Genomic DNA, 22,453 nt, shown 5'->3' on the forward strand with positions numbered 1-22,453 from the left:
TTGCATAGGATACTCACTTATGTTTTTACAAGTTTTTATTGGTTATTAACTGTAAATAAACCTATTGTCATGGGCTGGGCCGGGCCAGCCCAAGCAGGGTGGTTCAAGTCCAAACCTTAATGCCAGAGTCTGAGGGGAGTTCCAAGAGCTAAAGCCAGGTCAAACCGGTGGTCAGAGCACAAGATAACACCAGGAGTGAGTCCAGAGTCCAAGAGCAAGGTCAGGCACAGTCCAAGGTCAGTTACCGATAGCATCAGGTCCAAAAGCAGGCACGGGCAAGGTCCACGGAACACGGAGTGGTTGCAGACAGTAGACACGTTGCTTCCACGCCTGGCAGTTCCTCCAGACTGGCTCTTATAGCCAGGCGTGGTTTTCAGCCAGCTGCTGGGGCTCCATCCTGACGCTACTCATTGTCACTCTCCAGCAGCTGGCATTGGCTCCAAGCATATGGACTCGAGATACGGAAAATAAGTCAGGTTGTCTGATTTTGTGATATAATGTGGCCTGAAGAAGGATCGTTATGGTTTGAAACGAGAGAAGAGGAATTTGGCCGGCTTACGCTCGTTGCCCCTCCGCTTTCCAGCGCTACCCTCACAGCGCTACCACCTCACCTCGTTATATTGATCCGAGGACTTCACAGCCTAATTGCCTGCAGCTGGTTACTTTTGCCACCTTTTCACAAACTTTAAAGAATTTTCATTTTTCACAACTGGATTGAGCTATTGCCGTTTCTCTCCCTTTGTGTAATTTCAGTGTTATGTAGTGTTATTTTTCACGGAGACACTATATAATAATAGTTTTCGTTTCCATACCTCATGGAGTTATTTCCTTGGTTTGTCTCTGGGCGTGCTTTCTTTTGTTTTGGTGTGCAAGCTCTGATCAGCCAGCAGCTGTTGCTCCTGATTGCTGGCTTCTGCTGAGTCAGGGCTAGGGCTGGCTACACAGGGCTCCTCTTCTCCTGAGGAGTCCTGGCTGGCTACACGAGGCTCCTCTCCTCCAGAGGAGACCTCACTCTCAGACTGGGCCATGACACCTACCTTGTACCTTGTATTTAATTAATGACAATTTGACTTAATTGATTGTAGTTAATTCATTATGTTTCTCTCCTGTAGGATTTAGATGTTGTGTTTAGATTCATATATGATCCAGATGATTATTGATGACTGAAGTAGTTGATGACTGTAGAGATATGATTTGGATGATCATATGATGTAGTTATGTTTTTTGTGTATATGTTTGAGTTTAGTAACTGAAATAAATTATTTTTTTTTAAAGATTATTATGGTGCTACAGAACGAAACTGTACATCATGATACTTATGAAATGACACAAGGAATCCTGGTCATCACTCCCGTACCCCATTTGGGTTTATTCCAGGCAAAAATGCAGGAAGAGATCTGCTGAATCAGCCAAGAATTCAGCACTCCCAGTAGGTGGCAATAGCCGCCTTAGCCAGGCACCGTGATTTGCCTCCACAGATGGAGGGAGGCAGACAGGTGCTTTCCTGGGCATCTGGATCTGCATCAGGGGCGGAACCTGCTGGCCGCTTTAGGTGCTCTGCCCCCCCCCCCCGGTCCCAGTCACGCCTCATGCTCAGGTAAAAGCAAAGCATTTTCCCTGTGGCTCTTACCCAGCACGAGGAGTGGGGGCCCAAGGTCTGTCAGCTGTGTGGCAGGGCTCAGTTTGGCAGCAAAGCAGCAAGACTCAGCTGGGTGCTGTGCAGTGAGGATCGGTGGCAGCAAGCAGGGACAGTGCTTCGGCCCCACATTCTTGTTAGAAAGACAGACCTGCTCATGGAACAAGGAGACATCATCCAACATTGTCCAAGGAGACAATGTTCACCATCTGCCAGCATAACAAGTATATCCTAGATTAACCTATGCTGCACTAGCCCCTTCGTGTAGGGGTATAAAATGGGCATGAGAGTTTAATTTTGAATAAGTAATCCTCTATAATTAAACAATATTATTTCAATTTAGCAGAAATTGAAATATTTTAAAATTCTGAATTAGAGTTAAGATATAAGTCTTTATCCCAGATTTAAGATAACAGGAGTATATTTCAAAGCAGTATCTTATGTACTAACAGTCAAGGATACTTAAGAGTATATTTAAGATCTGAGGATACTTAAATTTGGAGACTGGAGCTATGAATGTACAAGACAAACTTCCTAAATGCCTGAAAAATGCTCCAGCTTTGGAAAAAACCTGAAATCTAAAAAAGATACTTTGGGGGGTTAAAAAAAACCCAAAATGATCAAAGGAACACCCATAGCTTTAACCAGATGCCCTCGGTGGCTATTGCTAGGCAACCATAATAGTTCAGCCAATATTTCAGGCTTGATTACTGTCAGGACAAGGTAGTGGGAGGGGGCAGGATCCTTTTCAGGGCTGTTTTGGTCTTTGATGGAGGATTCATTGGGGCTAGGCCCAGAAGCAATACAGAGGCAAGGAGAATGATGTAAGCTGCTTTGGGTACCCATTGTGGAGAAAGGCAGTATATAAATGAAGTAAATTAAGAAATATAGGTGAAGCTGGGGGCAGATAAAAGGTAAGTTGTTTTGTGGTTTTGAAGGAGAGAAAGACAGGGAAAGGTGAGTATATGGAGGTTACTAGGAGGAGGGAAAGATGAGATAGAGTGGAGAAGGGGATACAGGGAAAGTGAAGTATCCCCAGCAAATCATTGCAGGTTCCCCACCATACAACTGGGCATGGCTCAGCTGGCACAAGGGGATGTGTTTGCAACTGGGCCACAGGCGACAGGCTGCCTGGAGGGGGAAGAGGGGAAGGTGAAGACAGGAGAGCAGACCAAGGTGGGCATGGACTCCTCCAACAGGGACAGAGGCCAGGAAGGGGCCTATTCACAGTTAAGTACCAAAGACTAGCTGCTTCTACAGGCATAACCAATAACAGCAGTAACCAGTGTGCATCTAGTTGCTCTATTGTGGTTTGCCCTTGTTCTACCCGCCCCCTCCTGCATTATTGCAAAGCTGTGTAACAGACTGGCTTGTGGACAGCACATTTGTGTCTTGCAAAGTGCTGCTCCTTGGGAACACTGCCCCCGTCCCTCAGAACCTGAACCCTTGTTTTGGGAGAGGTTGTGGCTTTTCTGTGCAAATTTCCCCTGTTTAGTGAGCTGAAGAGTTATCTGGTGGTCATGATTTCTTCCCCGTGAATCTGTCTGGACCAAAAAGGGAATGTGTTTGCAAGAGGGGATTCAAACACCCATCTTGAGAGCTCCAGTAATTTTGCAGTTAAAGGGCTCCAACTGGGAATGTGACAGTCTTTTCTGTAGCAGAGAGTGCTGAGTTCCTTTTGTTCTCTTCCTTAAAAGTAGATAGGTCAGGATAACATGAGAGAAACTGGCCATGTCAGCATATGTTGGATATATGGCTTACATATGGGCTTTGTCATACCGCTCCCTGATGAGTAGTTGTTGGTAGACATTACTATGGTTCCTAGTGCAGTTGCTATGCTTTTAGGTTCTGATGAAATAGTGGTATAGCATATGGACCAAATGCTGTTTTTCAGGTGAAATCTAGAGTGATTGATATTTCCCCCATGCATAAGAATGCATGAAACCGCTTTTTCCCAAGTACCACCACAAATGGTTATTTGGCCACTCCCACTGTCGCTGACTCTCAGTTCGAACACTCCTCTGACCAATCTTGCCAGTCGTTTCTGAAAACAGTTTCCTAGGCAACTGGCTGTTGCCATTTCTCATTGTGAGGTTTTTTTAAAAAATGAAATACTGCCTACATTCCAGGGCAACATTTTCCTGCCTATGTTTTTCTGCCTACGTTCCAGGGCAACTCAGAAGTGGACATAGGTGCTACGCTTTCTCACGATGTGTTGGAGCTATGCCAGGTACAGATGCATCGAGGTCTGGATCATGTGTAGAACAAACTGGGCAACCACAAGCAATACTGCAGCATGCAGTGCCATGGTTGAGAATCTTTGGAGCTATGGATCTCCTAACAGAAAAACTCTTCCAAGTTTGTTAGTTACTGGTTTCATAGCATATACTTGTTGTTAACAAACCAGATAATGGCAGAGGTACTGTCAATCACCAGTGGTGCCAGGGCTGGTTATGTTTAACAGGCATGACAAAAATATGTTCTTGAAAGACTATTTCTCAGGTAAAGAACAGGATTTGTAGTTTATCTTTTCAACCATAAAACATGGGATGAGCAGGACCGTGCAATCAGAGGTGATATAATTGTCTCCAACATTTCCATTATACAGTCTTATAATGTGCATCATTTATTACTTATATCAAGTCTCTCAACTAAAAGTCTTGTTAAAAATAGCCCTGGGTTATAATGTAGGCATTTTCTGTTAATGATATTAGCCTTGGAACAGGAGTGATTAACAGCTGGTTCTCAATCTGTGTGATCTTAATCATGAGAAAGTAAGCAGTAATGGCTTGTTTAATTACTGTAAACACAGTGTGTCACCAGCTAATTAGATATGATTGATTATTGTCAACCCCATCCTCTACTCAAGACATAGACGCAAACATTTGAATTCAATAATGCATGCTCAGAATGAACTTTCCGAATGTCACTTTCTGTAAAAAGACAGGTATTAAAATGTTACTGCCACTGGAAAGGCTATCACTGAATTGCTAGAGCAGTCAATGACATTGAAGTAGACATTGTAATACTCAATGAAATTCTGAAACAAAACTTGACCATTATTATATAAAACGGAAAGGTAAATATGTATCACAATTGAATGTGTAGATTTATTGCTAAAATGTCCATAACTTCACTTTTGCATACAAAGGTTTAGCTATATTAAGGGTTTAGCTTTTTCCTCCTTAAAAAGTGACTGCTTTTTAAGGAGTTTATAAATAGTATTTGTAAACTTGCCCTGGCTGGGTGGCAGTGGCACTGGATGATGCTGTGAGACTCACCAAGGGAGCAGGCAGCACAATGGTCTCCTTCTGTCTAACAGCTACTCATGTCAGACTCCTTACCTCCCTGGCCAGCTGGGCCAAATAGGATAGTTAAGGAGACCCAGACCCGAGGGCCATCAACCAACAAGACTTTCCCCAGTGCCCATAGCAGCTAATCTCCCCCGAGTTCAAGAAAGCATAAAGCATTTCCCTCCATTTTACCATCACCACAGACTTGTGAGATAGGTTAAAGTAGGAGAGTGTGATGGGCCAAGGTTACGCTGTGGGGCTGCAAATTCTGGGCTGAGAAATTCCTGTAGACTTGGGGGTGGAGCCTAGGGGAGGGCAAGGTATAATGACATACAGTCTACTCGCATGAATATCCCGCATGAACAAAGACACTTCCATATGGGAGTGAACAAATGGGAGGAGGTGTAACTATTTTCTTTTAATAGCATCTCCCTGTACCTCATGGTTCTAGAGTGTCTTTAACTTCAGGTGTGGGGGAAGGTTGCAAGGATCTGCTACTGAAATTAGAAGTTAAAAAATTCTCTTGCTCTGGCATGAGATTAGAGATGGGCATGAACCAGAAAAAAACCCGAACCATGAGGTTTGTGGTTCATCACGTTTCATAAACCACTAACTTTCACGAACCTTCCCCAGTTCATGAATCAGTTTGTTTTGGTTTGTGAAAATGTCACTTCCGGGCCAGCAAACCACCACTTCCAGGTCAGCAGAAGGTCACTTCTGGGTCAGCAGAAGGTCACTTCCAGGTCAACAGAAGATTTGCAGGAAATCCATCCCCTGTTGCCTAGGAAACTGATTGATTGGTGCCAGGCTGTCTGCAGTGATGAACTGAAAAACGAACCAAATGAACCAGCCTAAAGTTTGTGGCGGTTCATCCAAAATGGGATATGATGAACCGCTGGTTCACGAACCACAAACTGGCCTGGTTCGTCATGAATTTTGGTTCGTATTTGGTTTGTGCCCATCTCTACATGAGATTCCATCCTCTAAACATAAATTAGTATAAAAGTAAAACCCAAAGTTATTATTGTAACTCAGATATGAATGACAAATAATATCTTAATATTTAGCAAACAAATCTTTTACCAATATTTAGCATTTTACCATGCACTTATAAAGTCAGATTTCTTTCCAAATGATAAATTTGGTTAGAAGAGATCATCTAAATTTGGATTAATCAAATGTCAGGGAAGAAGCCACCAAAGAAGAAATCTGATTCAGTAAATGGCCCTAAAGTATACAAGAAAGGATTTGAAATTCATTCACAATTATTTAGCATGTCCCCATAATCTCTTTGTCCATTCTTCACTTGTCCCATTGTAAGAAGAATGCTCTCTTCCTTAGCACTCAAATATGGTCAGAAAATACATTAATCCAGGCATAAGAGTTGTTTAAATATTAAATGTTACCTTGGGAGATATGCAGTACAGCTTGGATTTGTTCATCAGGCACCATTATTAAAAAGTTGAAAAGTTGCATGAAATTCTTTCAAATCTCCATAAAATCACAAAGATAAATAAGAGCTGGAAGCATTTAGAAGTCTAAGGTCACCAAAACAGATGCCCTTGAAAACAATCACATAAACAAGAAACCTTCCAAAGAAGGATTATAGGAAAGTTAAGCAAAGCTAAGACATGATGGGTAAGAGATTACCATATGTCAATACAAAAATGTTCACTGTTATTCAGCATAAAGACAGTTTATCCATATATATATATATATATAACACAATTCATTGATCAAGAAAACTATATATTTTCTGTTTAAAAAATTTCCAAAATACACGAGCACAAACAACATTATTTGCTCAGACACATAGTAAAATTATAGCCATACTACTTTTTCTATATAGCAAAACATGCCAAAATGTAGATTAGTGATCCTGCCCCCCTTCCAGTGCTTTCTTCTCTAAAATGGACAAGAAAGATTTCTTCTGAAATTTTTCTCAAATAAGTTACCTTTTAGTTTGATTATCACTTATCAGTGCTTTAGGTTTTGTGGGTTTATGATGTGAACACCTGCAAACAGTACCTCAAACAAATCACTAAACATAATGAACTCTAATCAAAATATTCTAATTTGAAAAAATCACACAGCACTTAATGAATAAAGACCACACTTGATCACTTGCAACAGCCTTCTGCAGATATTATGTGCATACAAACTGGAACTTTGACAACCACATGTATAAGAACATAAGAACATAAGCAAAGCCATGTTGGATCAGGCCAGTGGCCCATCCAGTCCAACATTCTGTCACACACAGTGGCTAGAAATCCAGTGCCATCTAAAGGACTGTCAGTGAGGCCAGGACACCAGAAGCCCTCCCACTGCCTTCCTTCCAGCACCAAGACAACAGAGCACCACCTCCCCACAAAGAGAATACCATCTATCTCCTGTGGCTAATAGCCACTGATGGACCTCTGCTCCATATATTTGTCCAGTCCCCTCTTGAAGCTGGCAATGCTTGTAGCTGCCACCACCTCCTGTGGCAACGAATTCCATGTGTTTATCACCCTTTGTGTAAAGTAGTATTTTCTTCTATCTGTTCTAACCCGACTGCTCAATAATTTCATAGAGTGCCCACGAGTTCTTGTATTGTGAGAAAGGGAGAAAAACACATCTTTCTCTACCTTCTCTAACCCGTGCATTATCTTGTAAACCTCTATCATGTCTCCCCTCAGTCGTCTTTTCTCCAGGCTAAAGAGCCCCAAGCGCCTCAATCTTTCCTCATAGGGAAAGTGTTCCAACCCTTTAATCATTTTAGTTGCCCTTCTCTGTACTTTTTCCAGTGCTATGATATCTTTTTTAAGGTGTGGCGACCAGAACTGTACACAGTACTCCAAATGAGGCCTCACCATCGATTTATACAGAGGCATTATGATACCGGCTGATTTGTTTTCAATCCCTTTCCTAATAACCCCTAGCATAGCATTAGCTTTTTTTATGGCAGTCGCACACTGTGCTGACGTTTTTAGTGAGTTATCTATCATGACTCCAAGATCTCTCTCTTGGTCAGTCTCCGCCAGTTCAGACCCCATCAACTTGTATTTATATTTTGGATTTTTGGTTCCAATGTGCATTACTTTGCACTTGGCTACATTGAACCTCATTTGCCACATGGATGCCCACTCTTCTAGCCTCGACAGATCCCTTTGGAGTGCCTCACAATCCTCTCTGGCTTTCACCACCCTGAACAATTTCGTGTCATCTGCAAATTTAGCCACTTCACTGCTTAATCCCAATTCCAAATCATTAATAAACAAGTTAAAAAGCATTGGACCCAATACCGACCCCTGTGGCACCCCACTGCTCACCACCCTCCACTGTGAGAAGTGCCCGTTTATACTCACTCTCTGTTTCCTATTAATTAGCCAGTTTTCGATCCACAAGAGGACTTGGCCCTTTATCCCATAGCTACTGAGCTTACTTAGGAGCCTTTGATGAGGAACTTTGTCAAAAGCTTTCTGGAAGTCAAGATAAACAATATCTATCGGGTCTCCCTTGTCCACTTGTTTGTTCACTCCCTCAAAGAATTCTAACAGATTGGTGAGACAAGATCTTCCCTTACAGAACCCATGCTGAGTTTTCCTCATCAGCTTTTGGTCATCAATGTGCCCACTAATTTTATTTTTGATAATAGTTTCCACCAACTGACCCGGTATTGACGTCAGGCTGACTGGCCTGTAATTTCCCGGATCTCCCCTGGAACCTTTTTTAAAGATGGGGACAACATTAGCTACCTTCCAGTCCTCAGGAACAGATGCAGAGTTTAATGACAGATTACATATTTTTGTGAGGAGATCTACAAGTTCACACTTGAGTTCTTTCAGAACTCTTGGATGTATGCCATCTGGGCCCGGTGATTTATCAGTTTTTAAATTATCTAGCAGTCGCATAACCTCCTCTCTCGTCACCTCAATGTGACTCAGGTCTTTCAAAACCCCTCCCAAAGTCAGTGCTTCCGGAGTGGGCATGCACTTCTTATCTTCCACAGTGAAGACAGAAGCAAAGAACGCATTCAGCTTCTCAGCCATTTCCCTATCACCCTTTAGTAATCCTTTTACGCCTTGGTCATCCAAGGGCCCCACTGCCTCCCTAGCTGGTTTCCTACTTCTAATATATTTAAAGAATTGTTTATTGTTTTTCTTTATGTTCTTTGCAATATGCTCCTCATATTCCCTTTTTGCCTGTCTGATCACAGACTTGCACTTTTTTTGCCACAGCTTATGCTCCTTTTTATCAACCTCACTCCGACTAGTTTTCCACTGCCTAAAAGAATCCTTTTTACCTTTTACAGCTTCTATTACATTGCTTGTTAACCATGCTGGCCTTTTCCTAAACCTATTTGTGCCTTTCCTAACCAGCGGTATATATTTAATTTGAGCTTCCAGGATTGTAGTTTTAAATAGTCTCCAAGATTCCCCAAGTGTTTTGACCTTTTTTACTTTCCCTTTCAGTTTCTTCTTCACGTACCCCCTCATCTCAGAAAAGTTACCCCTTTTGAAGTTAAACATGGCTGTGTTGGTCTTATTTGGCAATTTCCTATTTATACATATGTTGTACTCAATAACATTATGGTCACTGTTCCCAAGTGGTGCAATCACATTTACATCTCTCACCAGGTCTTCAGCATTACTGAGGACCAAATCCAGGATCACCTCTCCCCTAGTAGGTTCTGTAACCATCTGTTCCATAGCACAGTCATTGAGACAGTCTAGAAACTCACTTTCTCTCCCCCGATTCGAACACCCATTGGCCCAGTCAATGTGTGGGTAGTTAAAATCACCCATTACAACACAGTTTTTTTGTTTAGCAGCCATCTTTAATCCTGTCATCATTTTATAATCCTCCTCTATTTTCTGATCTGGAGGGCGATAACAAACTCCCACAGTTAAGTTTCCATTTGGGCCCGTAATTTCAACCCATAGCATTTCCAGAAGCGAATCTAATTCAGTTACCTTCTCAATCTTACTGGAATGTATACCTTCTCTGACATATAGAGCCACCCCACCACCAACCCTTCCCTCCCTATCCTTCCGATATAATTTATATCCAGGAATCACCGTGTCCCACTGATTTTCCTCATCCCACCAAGTTTCTGATATGCCCACAATGTCTATGGATTCGCCCAACACTAAACATTCCAGCTCCCCAATTTTACCTCGGACACTTCTAGCATCATGAATAGACATGTATCATGAATAGACATGGGCATGAACCGCATTACGAGCCAAAAAAACCCAAGAACCGCCTGATTGTCTGTTCGCGAATCGGTGGTTCACGAGGGTCCATGGCCAACGAACCAGCATTCATTGGAAGCCCGGTTCATTGTGTTCGCCTGTGGTTGGTGAAGCCAGACAGTCAGGCACCATCAATCAATTCCCTTGGAAACGGAGCTGGGGGAATGCCTGAACTCTGTCTTCACTCCTTCTGTCGCCCTGGAATCCCGAATCAAAGCCCAGCTTACCTTGATAGGCAGGTCTTCCTTCCAACCATGGAGCTGCAAATTGGTTACAATTGGTTACATGGGAGAAGACACCTGGGGGGAGGGAGGGGGAGGGGTGTTCTGTAGCCGTGGACACTCCAATCTCATCCCTGCAAACCCTGATAGGCAGTTCTGACGGCCAACCCCTTGTACACTGGGCCAACATCAACTGGTGGCTCTAACTGTATCGAATGGGAGTTTCCTGGGGGCCTCGGATTGGAGAGGGTATAACTCCAAGATCCCTATTGCAATCTTGACCAAACTTGGCTGCTGGCTGGAGGAGAACCTGCTAAACATTCCCTGGGAATATGGGCTCTTTAAGTCCAACGGGGGGCATTCTGATGCCCACGAATCATGAACCTCGAACCGGTTCATCAGCAGAAAATGTTCATTGTGGTTCGCTAGTTCGGGTTCATCGTCGGCGCTGAACCACGAACCGCTGGTTTGTTAAATTTTTTTGGTTCGTGCCCATGTCTAATCACGAGTGCACAGTCCTCCATGCACCCAATACGCATGTATTTTCTATGCTTTGTATACAAGGAATCAGTATGCACATGGAAAATCCACCTCTTGTCCAGTTTTAAGATGCTAAGGTAATCATGCATATTGTATGCACCATGTCAACCACACACTACCATAATGTGCAGTTGGAGGACTTCCAGTTCGCGTGAATGTAACACCTGCACAGGTCTTATCTTCCCCCATAATTACATTCATATGTTGCCACATGCTGGAGATTACCACATTCTCTAGTATATTATCCAGAGAGTCATTAGAATGGCCCTTATCTGCTTAGCATTGGTGCAAAGCTCTTGAAAAATTACAAATATGTGATTTTTTTGATCAAATCATTTGTAAAGTGGAATTAATTTTAGCATTGCTTAAAAATTCTTAAAAGGATCTTTAAAATGAAGAGGTCTCTCTGCTGACAGGTGACGTTTATTTTTTTAAAATGTCATAAAGATCTTAATCCTATGGAATAACCACCTAAACATAGAATGGGGGGAAGGAGAGAATAATCTAAATGTTTAAACACAATATAGTTAGCATTTTCAGGCTACTTCCTCAACACACTGTGGCAAATTTAATGAGAATCAAACTCTGAGTAGGTTGACAAGTGTCTCCTTCAATAAGAGCTCTTTAAAATGTGTATTACCTGTCAAAAGTGCCTACGGCACAAGAGAGAATGCAGAAGGTGAAACTGTGGTACAGAATGAATGTTTAAATAATAATTCTCAGTAAAAAGCATTTAAAAAGAAGAGATTTATATTGGGACTGAGAACAGATGAGAACTGGAATTTCAATAAAACTATAGTATTTGCTATGCAGGACAGAGATAAGAATAGTGTCCCCAAACTATTCTGGAATGGATATTTTGCCCACATACTGGGGTAAATTATTAAACTGAAGACAGATACTGTATATATTGATTCTACAGTGGCACTAGTAAAAATATGAATGGAAACTAAGCGTAGCTCCTGTAGCAAGGATAATTCTCTCATCATATTACATGGAAAGCTAGTGTATAAGGAAGAAGAGTAGGCCAGAACCTTCTATTCAAAGCAAGCTTTCCATGTGAAAGCAGACTAAATTATCACACACAGACACACAGAATGCTATCTGAAGCTGTACAGACTACAAGGCTTTTTAATGAGAAGCAGTGTTTTCATTGCAAGAATTTTTCATATGAATATATCAGTTCATTGATATTAAGTCCTGTTACAAAACATATAGCTGGAATAGGTTTGACTTAGGTGCTTTAGGAAGGTGAAAACATCAACAGATATATCTCACCCCACCCCGCCCCAACTACTTTGCTTCACACTACCAGAGTGTGTCAGTGTTGTGTAGTGGTTAGAGTGCCGGGCTAGGATATAGGAGACCAAGGTTCAAATTCTCTGTCATGGAAGCTCACTGGGTGACATGGGGCCAGTCACACACTCTCAGGCTAACCTACCTCACAGGGTTGTTGTGAAGATAAAATAAAGAACAGGAGAACACTTTGGGTCCACACTGGGGAGAACGGCCCCTTGGATACTCACCGAGAAGGGTCCTTCTCCTCTGAGGACAGGAGGACATCTTGGGTGTTTCCCACCATCCAATCGGGGAGGCAGGAAGTAGAATCTTTCTTCCTCTTCCTTTGGTGTGTGGGACCACCCTCTCTCTCCTCAGTTCGGGTGACTCCCCTCAGCAGTATCTTGTACTCTCTATTTTTATAGAACTATCTTAAACTGTAATCTATAGAAAGAACACAGGAACACAGAACAAAGTGCAACACTGTTCAACACATGCACATAACAAAGACCGGCAGTAAAGGCCATCGCATAGCCGGAACATATAAAGAACAATCCAGGACTCAGACAAAAGGAAAAAACACAGACGAAGCTCACGGGAGGGCAAGATGTCCTCCTGTCCTCAGAGGAGAAGGACCCTTCTCGGTGAGTATCCAAGGGGCCGTTCTCCCTCTGAGGCGGAGGACATCTTGGGTGCTCCCAAAGCAGTGTACTAAGCCCTGGGTGGGATGGAGCCTTCGTCCTCTACCACATGTTGAAGAACTCTGCGTCCGAAGGCAGCGTCTGCAGAAGCGTAAGTGTGCATATGATAGTGTCTAATAAATGTAGATGATGAAGACCAGGTAGCCGCTTTACAAATGTCTTCTATGGAGGCATTCCTTCTGAGAGCAGCGTTTGTAGCTGCGCTCCTTGCCGAATGTGCTGTGATCCCTGATGGAACCTCCATCTTCATTGTTTTATAAGCTTCTTGTATACACGACTTGATGCTGTAAGCTATGGCAGTGGATGACATTCGCTGTCCCAGTTTTGGACGAGAAACATTGACAAAAAGTGAATCCGAAAGGCGTATCGATTCAGTTCTTATCAAGTACGCCTTAAGAGCTCTCCTCACGTCGAGGTTATGCCATTCCCGTTCCTTCGGGTGGCTTGGCCTCGGACAGAACGAAGGAAGACATATTTCCTGTGATCTATGAAACATGGAGTATGTCTTAGGCATGAAGGACGGATCGGTCCTAAGGACAACCTTGTCTCTATGAAATATACATAGGTCTGGCCGAACGGACAAGGCACTCAACTCTGAAATACGACGAGCCGAAGTAATAGCCACGAGGAATATGGTTTTTAGCTTCAGCCATTTCAGTTGTATCTCCTTGATTGGTTCAAACGGAGGTCGTGTGAGTGCCGAGAGAACCACGCTTAAGCGCCAAGTTGGAAACCTATGCACCGTCGGAGGTTTGAGTAGGGTAGCCCCCCTCAGGAACCTTTTTACGTGGTAATGGGAAGATAGGGGAACTCCCTCTATCGTTGGTAGCACCGTGCCAATAGCAGCTACCTGTTTTCTCAACGTAGCTGGACGTAAACCTCTATCTAATCCCTCTTGTAGGAATGACAGTATAGAAGACTTAGTGGGCTTTGTAGGATCAATTTGTTTTCGTCTACACCAGCGGTGGAATGCCTTCCAGGCTGCGTTGTAAATCCTGACTGTGGACTCCTTTCTTGACGCTAGAAGAGTAGCTATAATATTTGGAGGGTAACCCTCTAATCGGAGATGGTCCCGCTCAATTTCCAGCCGGTCAGAGCCCACCACTCTGGACAGGGGTGCCATATTGGACCCTGCTGTAGTAGGTCCGGGTGGTTCGGGAGCCTGAGAGGTGGAGCTACCGACATCCGATGTAGTGTAGCAAACCATGGTCTTCTTGGCCACCAAGGTGCAACCAGGATCACTGTCGCATGTTGCTCCTGTATTTTCCTCAGGAGTCTGGGAATAGTCGGCAGAGGGGGGAATGCGTACAGAAGGCCCCGAGGCCACTGTGCATGAAGTGCGTCTGTCCCCTCTGCTCGTGGATGGAAATACCGCGACAGGAATCTTGGAAGTTGATTGTTCTTGTGAGATGCGAACAGATCTACCTCCGGATTCCCGAAGTGTTCCGACAGCATCTGGAAGATCTCTCTCTTCAGAGCCCACTCACTGGGATGCAGAGATTCTCTGCTCAGCCAATCTGCCTGGATATTGAGTACTCCTCGGATGTGCTCTGCCTGTAGAGACTTGAGGTTGTGTTCTGCCCAGCTGATGATCTTGTTGGCTTCTCGCTGCAAGCGGGACGACTTGGTTCCCCCTTGTTTGTTTAGATAAGCTTTGGCTGCGATGTTGTCCGTCCTGATTAGCACGTGTTCGAGTGTCCCCTGACTGCCGAAGAACTTCAAGGCTAGCAGAATCGCCCTCATTTCCAAAACGTTGATTGGAAGTTCGCGTTCTCTCGGGGACCACTCTCCCTGTGTCGGCGAGCCCTCTAGAGTTGCTCCCCAACCTTTTAAGCTGGCATCGGTGAATATCTGAGTGAAGCGAGGAGTGAGGAAGCTCTTGCCCTGGAGTAGGTTGGACTCGACCGTCCACCAACGCAGGCTTTCCTTGACCGAGAGAGGAACTTGTACTTTGAGAGTCGCTTTGCGGGCTATCTGAAGCTGGAACGGACGTAACAAGCCCTGCAGGGGTCGGAGATGGAATCTCCCCCAATAAATTGCCTCTGAGTGTGCCACCATCAGGCCCAATAATTTTGACAGTTCCATTAGTAAGGATGATGATTGTTTGATGACCTCTGAAGTCAAGCGAATGAGTTTTATCCTCTTTTCTCTGGGAAGGAACATGCAGCCCTCCCTGGTGTCTATGGTAAGGCCCAGGTGTTCCAGGCGTTGAGTCGGTTGAAGAGAACATTTGGATCTGTTGATGAGAAAGCCATGGTCCTCCAGGACCCGAATGACCTCCATTGTTTCTCTGATTGACGTTTCCCGGGAGGCGGATCTTATCAAGACATCGTCCAAGTATGGATGTAATTGGAATCCCCTCTCCCTGAGTCTGACCACTGGTATCACTAGCAGCTTTGTAAATACCCTGGGTGCCGTTGCCAGTCCGAAGGGCATTGCTCTGAATTGTAGGTGTGTGTCTTGTACGCAGAATCTCAGGAACTTCTGGTGAGCTGGAGCGATGGGTACGTGGAGGTACGCTTCGGTAAGATCTATTGATGTCAAGAACTCGCCGTGTTGCAAGGCCTCTGCTATGGATCGAAGAGTTTCCATCCTGAACCGCTTCAGCTTGATGAATTTGTTTACATACTTTAGGTCCAGGATGGATCTCCAGTCCCCGTTCCTTTTGGGGACTGTGAAGAATATCGAGTACACCCCCTGCCCCTTTTCATCTGCAGGGACGTATTCGACTGCTCCTATCCGTAGGAGATGTTGCACTGCTTGAATGGTGATGTGACGCTTGTGTGGGTCTTTCTTGAGGGGTGAGATTATGAATCGCTCCGGTGGAAAGGAATGAAATTCTATCAGATAACCTTTTGATACAATCTCCAATGCCCAGGCATCCGCCTTGGACTCCGCCCATGTGTGATGGAACATGAGCAGTCGTCCCCCCACCGAAGCATCTTGAGAGTCAGGGCTTCTGGCTTTTATCCTCCGAGTCGTGCCTGTTGCCGCGAAGACCTTGTTGCCTGTTGAATTTGGCCTGAAATGTACCTCTCCGAGACTGTGGTCTGGTCCCGGTCCAATTGCGTTTGTGGTCCTGGCGATGTCTAGGTAAGGTATGGTGCAATCTGAATGATTGAAATCCGAAAGATCGTCTCTCCTGTTTTCTCAAGGATCTTGGAAGTGCTTTTTTCTTATCCTTGGTTTCCACTAGAATCTTCTCTAGTTGATCACCAAAGAGCTTGTCGCCCTGGAAAGGGTACGCCATCAAGATGAGCTTGGCCTGGAGGTCCGCTTGCCAGGCGCGAAGCCATAAGAGTCGTCTGGCTGATGAGGAGGATGCCAGCGCTCTGGAGGACATAGTCATTGCATCTAAGGTGGCATCCGCGGTGAAGGTGCATGCTTTCAGTATCCTGTTGGCTCCTTCCAGCAATCTCCTGTTGTTTTCCGGAAGAAGCTGAATTAACCTCCTGGTCCACACTACTGCGGCCCTGGACACCATGGAGGCTATAGAAGACGCCTTGATGGACGTAGCCAGTGCCTCGTGAGCCCTCTTTAGCACCGCTTCGCCTTTTTTGTCTAGGCCATCTTTTATCATCCCTTGCCCATCTTCAGACAGAAGTCCCTGGGACTGGAGAGCGGCCACTGGCGCGTCAATCACAGGAACCTGCAGGAACTGAGCAGTATAGTTAGGCAACACATATAGCTTTTTCATCACATTGGGAATCTGCTTATTGGCAGCTGGGTTGGACCATTCTGCCTTGAGTTGTCGCTCAAAGTAATCTGGAAAAGGAAATACTCTGGGGTTGCTCTCTGATCTAGGGAAGAACTCCTTATTCCCTTTGGGTCTCCCCTTTGAACCCTGGGAGGGGATCTCCTCCTCCTCCTCCCCCTTTTCAGACTCCTTTAGCTCCAAGGCTGAAAGGGTTTTGGCCAATAAATATGTATAGTCTTCCATTTGAAACAGCCTGTTGGACTGTTCTGGAGTGACCAAGATCGCTTCCTGTTCCTCCTCTGAGAGGAACTCCCCCTCATCAGAAACCTCACTAAGAGAGTGGTCCTCCTCATCCCATCTTGGGGTCTTTCCTTGCTGCTTTCTAGCTGCTTTAGTTGGCCAGGATGCAGGCACACCACTCTGAGTTTGGGATGTTCCTGGAAGCTCAGCTGAGAAAGAGGAACTGCTCCCTAAGCCTTCTGTTTGGCAAAGGGCTCTTAGCTCTTCCCTAAGAGACCTTCTAATGGCTGCAAGCATTTCGGGGGATACACTGGAAGCACTTACATTATGATCAGGAATGCCGTGGAGAGAGCCCTGCGCCGGATCTGCAGAAATTTGCCTTGACTCCCCCGCCGGGAGGTTGGCAACCTCGGCGATGCGTCTTGGCGGGAAATCGGCCGCAGCGTCTTTTCCCGCCGAAAAGGGGCCTCTCGCAGCCGCGCTCTCTTCTGCGGCCCGTTGGCTGCATGCGGCTGTCCCCGGCTCCGTCTGCAACAGACGGGGCCGTTTCTTGTTGGGCTGCTCCGCGCCGGTGTGCGCTCTTCTGCCGGGGGGCCGATCAAGCCTCCTAGGCGAGTCAGACCCGGCCGGGTTTGTCCCCACCGTCGGACGGACGGTTCCCGGGGAACAGCCCTCAGCCCTCTCCAAAAAGGACTCGTCTGAGTCTGATGACTCCTCCGCTCTCCTCTGTTGCTCCATTTCTCTCTCTCTCCCTCTTTTTTTTTTTTTTAAAGGAAAAGGTCAGAAGAAGGAAGGATACCAGTCAGGTAACGATGGGGTTGGAGAGAGAATGGGGCAGACAAGGAAAGTATAGGGATAGACAAACAAAAAACAAGTAGGAAATAAGACTGAAAAAAGACTGAAAAGGTATTTAAGCCAAGAAGGGTAGCCTAGCTAACCTATTGAGCACTGCTCTCCCCTGACGCAGGAAAAGAACTGAGGAGAGAGAGGGTGGTCCCACACACCAAAGGAAGAGGAAGAAAGATTCTACTTCCTGCCTCCCCGATTGGATGGTGGGAAACACCCAAGATGTCCTCCGCCTCAGAGGGAGAAAAGCAAGTATAAATGAAGTATATAAAATAAAGTTTGCTTTTAATCCTCCAGATCTTTAGTTTTCTACCATATTTAGAAGTGACAGATATTGTTTCAGGGTTGCTCTCTAAGAAAACCTTGTCCAGCTATGCATTAGTAGATATGCCATGAAAAGAAAGACTATGACTCATGAAGAATTCCCTACACAGAATTTCAGGGTCACTTCCATCACAATTTGTGTAAGTATAGCACTAGTTCTAATCCAGCCCCATCATTCCTTGGCCAGTGGAACTCAAACACATTTCAGATTGCATTTTCCACTCCTGAACTGATTGTTTGAATGGCCTGGGTATAGTTTTTATTCTTGTATGCCACTTTATATTCTATATTTCTATAGATTTTAAATGCATTCATTTCAGCTGTAACAGGAGTACCACCAGTAGGGACTAGCCTTGAGTAAAATCTGCACATGAATACACTTTATAAATATATGTTTGCAAATCAAGAAAGTATCCAAATAAACCCTGGAGCTAAATTCCCCAGGAAGAAGGTGATTAGGTTTCCCCATTCATCTTATAATGTAATAATATATGGCATCTCACATAGCAGAATTCCCATCTATCTGAGATGTCTGGCAGATGGCAAAGCTGAAAAAGGTCATGGAGAATTCAAAAGGTCATATGAACAATCTGGCCCAAGAGGATGAAGAAGCAGAAGGTAGCAGCAAACTGACATCACACCTGAATCCTAACTAAACTTCTCATTGACCTTTACTTCTCTCTTTCTCCAGAGATAAACTGTTTTGATTTTATGAATAATTAAGTCCTTCTATACTTTTTCTGTTTAATTATATTACAGTGCAAAGCACGGCCCCACCCCCATGCACAAATATGGTTTCTTACCTTTTTTTGGATTGTAAAAATATATAGAATCCAACAAAATTACTGTTATCCTCCTATTACTTCCTTTTACTCAATCTTCTAACTGGGTATAAGGGTCTTCTAATGTGTCCTGATGGGCATGCAATTAAGTCACTAAAGGTTCCTGTGAGCCCAAGAACCCGTTCAGAAATAAGTGATGCTACTGCAGTTTGCATTTATCTGATTCAGAATACAAAGTTGTTCAGCTCATAATAACCTTCAACACTCTGAATCAGAGACATTTCTCACCAAGGCTTTTCTGTGCCTCAATCTGTAAATACATTCTGGGCATACATCAGTGCAGCAAAACAGTACATAAAGGTTTCACAACATGGAAAACAGTGGCTGACTACCACAAAACTCTTAGATCCCTCATATCTTCAGGACCACCTCTCCTGTTAAGTTCTGCCATGACAGCTTCACTCATCTGTTCAGGAACATCTGCAGGGGCTACTATGCAAACAGGCAAGATCACCAACTACCCATGCAAATACTTTCTTTGTTGTGGTGGTGGAGGAAAGTACCATCATGCCATAGTTGACTTATGGTGATTGGTGACCCCTGAGGAGGTTTTCACAGCAAGAGACTAACACAGGTGGTTTGCTATTGCCTGCCTCTGCAATCCTGCTCTTCTTTGGAGGTCTCCTATCCAATTATTAACCAAGTAAAGTAAGTCATGATCAGTTTGTAGACTCTTGAAAAGTAAATACTGCTAAATGGGCAGTGCTGAAGAAGTTGAGGGATGAAGCCCCAAGAGAACACTCTTAATGTAAGGTATACATTTTGAAAACTCTACAAATCTCCTACCAACCAATGCCATCCTCATGATATCAGAGTGCTACATAATAACTCAGCACAATCCCAGAATAATACAGGCAGAAAGTATGTTGACAGATGCATGCAAAGCTGATTATTCAAACAGAAAAACAGCAAGTGCAAACTATATATCAAGTCACATCTATGGCACACAAATTATTAAGGAATTAAAAATTTAAAAGACAGTTTAGAAAATATTTACCAAATGGGACCATTGAGATTGCATGGAGCACATCAGTAAAGAAAATGACTACAGATCAGGGCATACATATGCAATATACCATCAAGGAAATGAGCATCTAGAAACAGCAATTTATTATAAATTCCCTTTTCTGAATATCCATATAGACGTTCACTCTCACATCTTTTTATATGTTGGCAGAATGCCTGAGCAACAGTCAGGATGCTGAACTGATTAATAACAAAGCTTTATTAATAGAAGTAACAAACTGGATAGGAAAAAGAGAAAAATACACCCAACTGCCTTCCGAGCTGAGAGAGTTTGAGAGAGTTATCAGAAGGAGGAGATTATCTTGGAGAGGAGGTGACTGAGAGGTGATTTGATAGCCCTCTTCAAGTATTTGAAGGGCTTTCACATAGAGGAAGGAGTGGAGTTGTTTTCCGTTGCCCCAAGAAAAGAAACAACAGGTTAAAATTAAAGCAGAAGAGTTTTCAGCTAAACATTAGGAAGAACTTCCTGACAGAGTGGTTCCTCAATAGAACAGGCTTCTTCAGGAGGTGGTAAACTCTCCTTCCTTGGAGATATTTAAGAAAAGACTAGATGGTCACCAGACAGCAATGATGATTTTATGACTCAGTATGAATATACGCAGACTGGGAGAGGGTAGGAACCCCATGCCCCCAGTAGGGGTGGGGAATACCTCACTCCCAGCCTCCGCCCCTCCTGCCACTTCTCACCTGGCCAGCAGAGGGGAAAGGTGTGTGAATGGGTTGGGAATGTTAGACTGGGGGGGTCAATTTTTACCCATTCACCCCCTGGAGCTTCCATGTCACTCCGGGAATGAAGTCATTCCCAGTGCAATGCAGAAGCAATCCAGAGCCTGTGTGTGCTAAGTGCTCATGTGAGGTAAGTGTTTCCAGCTCAGCTCTCACACAACCCCCCATCCCCCACTTTGAACCTCAGAGGGGCCTGGTAACCCTAGAAGAGAGAGGACATGAAAGGATGAGCCACTGCTAGGCCCTCATGGTCCTTTCTTACATGCCCAGAGTAATGCCAATTGCCACTTTGGGTCAGGAAGGCATTTTCCCCCAGGCCAGATATCCTGGAGGGTTTTTACCCTCCTCTGGGCATAGAGCAGGGATCACTGGGGGAGGTGAGGGAGGGAGATAGCTGTGAATTTGGCCACGCACAGTGTGTGGCAGCAGATGGCCACCTGAATTTCTCCTATGCCATGCACAGACACACATATCAGATTCAACACACACGCACGAGCAAAGAAGTTAATGAAGGCAAACACAACTTAAAAAAAAACAAATAGCAGTAATTTGCCTCATTTACTGTTTTTATATTTTCTTTTGCTTTCAATTTGAGATAAGTGGGCCTATAACTTTCAACTATGAAGTGTAAGGGAAAAGATACAAAGACACCCCCCTTCCTCCCCTGGAGCTGGTGCTGAAGCTCAAGGAGAAGTAATTTCTCTATTGAAAAATATAGGGGCTCAGCTGGAAAACTGATTTCCTCTTTTGTTCTATGAGCAAGAGTTGGATGTCCAAACTAGTAGGGTGTTTTCTGGTCATCTGCCAACTCTTCTATAGACCACTGCAAATATTGGCATTTGTGGTATACATTGACCTCGTATACAGAGAGCAACATTAGTCACTAGACATCCATGTAATAAGAGTTTCAAGCACATCAAGTTAATTCCTTCTTCCTACTCCAACTAAGCAGAGAGTTCTATTAGTGCAATTGATTTAATTAGATGATTAAAGACAAACATTGGCTTCTGTACTTGACTTTATAATGGTCTTCACTAATGCAGTTTTTATGAAATGGTCCAGAATTTTTTAAAATGAAGAACCATAGTAAATATTCCAGGCCATCATCTGATTTATTTTGCTTATGACAGCCTAACTCCTGCCTTAGTCAGGAAGTATAGAGTATTAATTATTTGTTCATAATGTATGCCAAGAAACAAATGTGGTTAAATAACAAAGAATACCTGCATAGAAATACTGAGAAATAAATTTTATAATGTTGACTATTTCATTGTATACCAATGCCATCAAAATTCCACAAAGGTGGGGGTACTCTTAAGAGCTCATGTCATGAGCTTTTTTTCAAGCAAGACAGATGATCCTGCAGAGATAACAAGCAGGTTTCACTGGAGGCTTCTCTGTGAGGCTTCCCTCCCTCTCTAGTAGCATGAAACAAACAAAATCTCAAGTGCACAAGAACCTGAGAAATGTAGTTCTGAGTCCATAACAGGGGTATTGATCATCATGGGAACTACACGTCCCAGTATGCCATGCTCATAGGATGCTTTGTCCCCACTTGCAGTGAAGATGACAGAGTACTCAGAAGAAACTCTGTGCCACTCCTGTCTCTTAAAATCACAGAATCATAGGGTTGGAAGAGACTTCTAGGGTCATCTAGTCCAACCCCCTGCACAATGCAGGAATTTCTCAACAACCCCACCCCCCCAACTGCCCCAGTGACCTCTGCTCCATGCCCAGAACATGGAAAAACACCTCCATGATCCCTAGCCAAACTGGCCTATGGAAAATTGCTACCTGACACCAAGGTGGCTATCAGCATTACCCTGGGCAGGTAAGAAGGTCC

General features: G+C 44.1%; 1 protein-coding gene across 1 annotated transcript in view; it reads right to left on the reverse strand.

The window, feature by feature from the left end:
* The window catches only part of SNTG2 (syntrophin gamma 2), a 439,152-nt gene that overhangs the window by 260,146 nt on the left and 156,553 nt on the right, over window positions 1-22,453 (reverse strand). The window lies entirely within an intron of this gene.

Source organism: Eublepharis macularius, chromosome 1 (assembly GCF_028583425.1).
Source record: "Eublepharis macularius isolate TG4126 chromosome 1, MPM_Emac_v1.0, whole genome shotgun sequence".
Taxonomy (NCBI): Eukaryota; Metazoa; Chordata; class Lepidosauria; order Squamata; family Eublepharidae; genus Eublepharis; species Eublepharis macularius.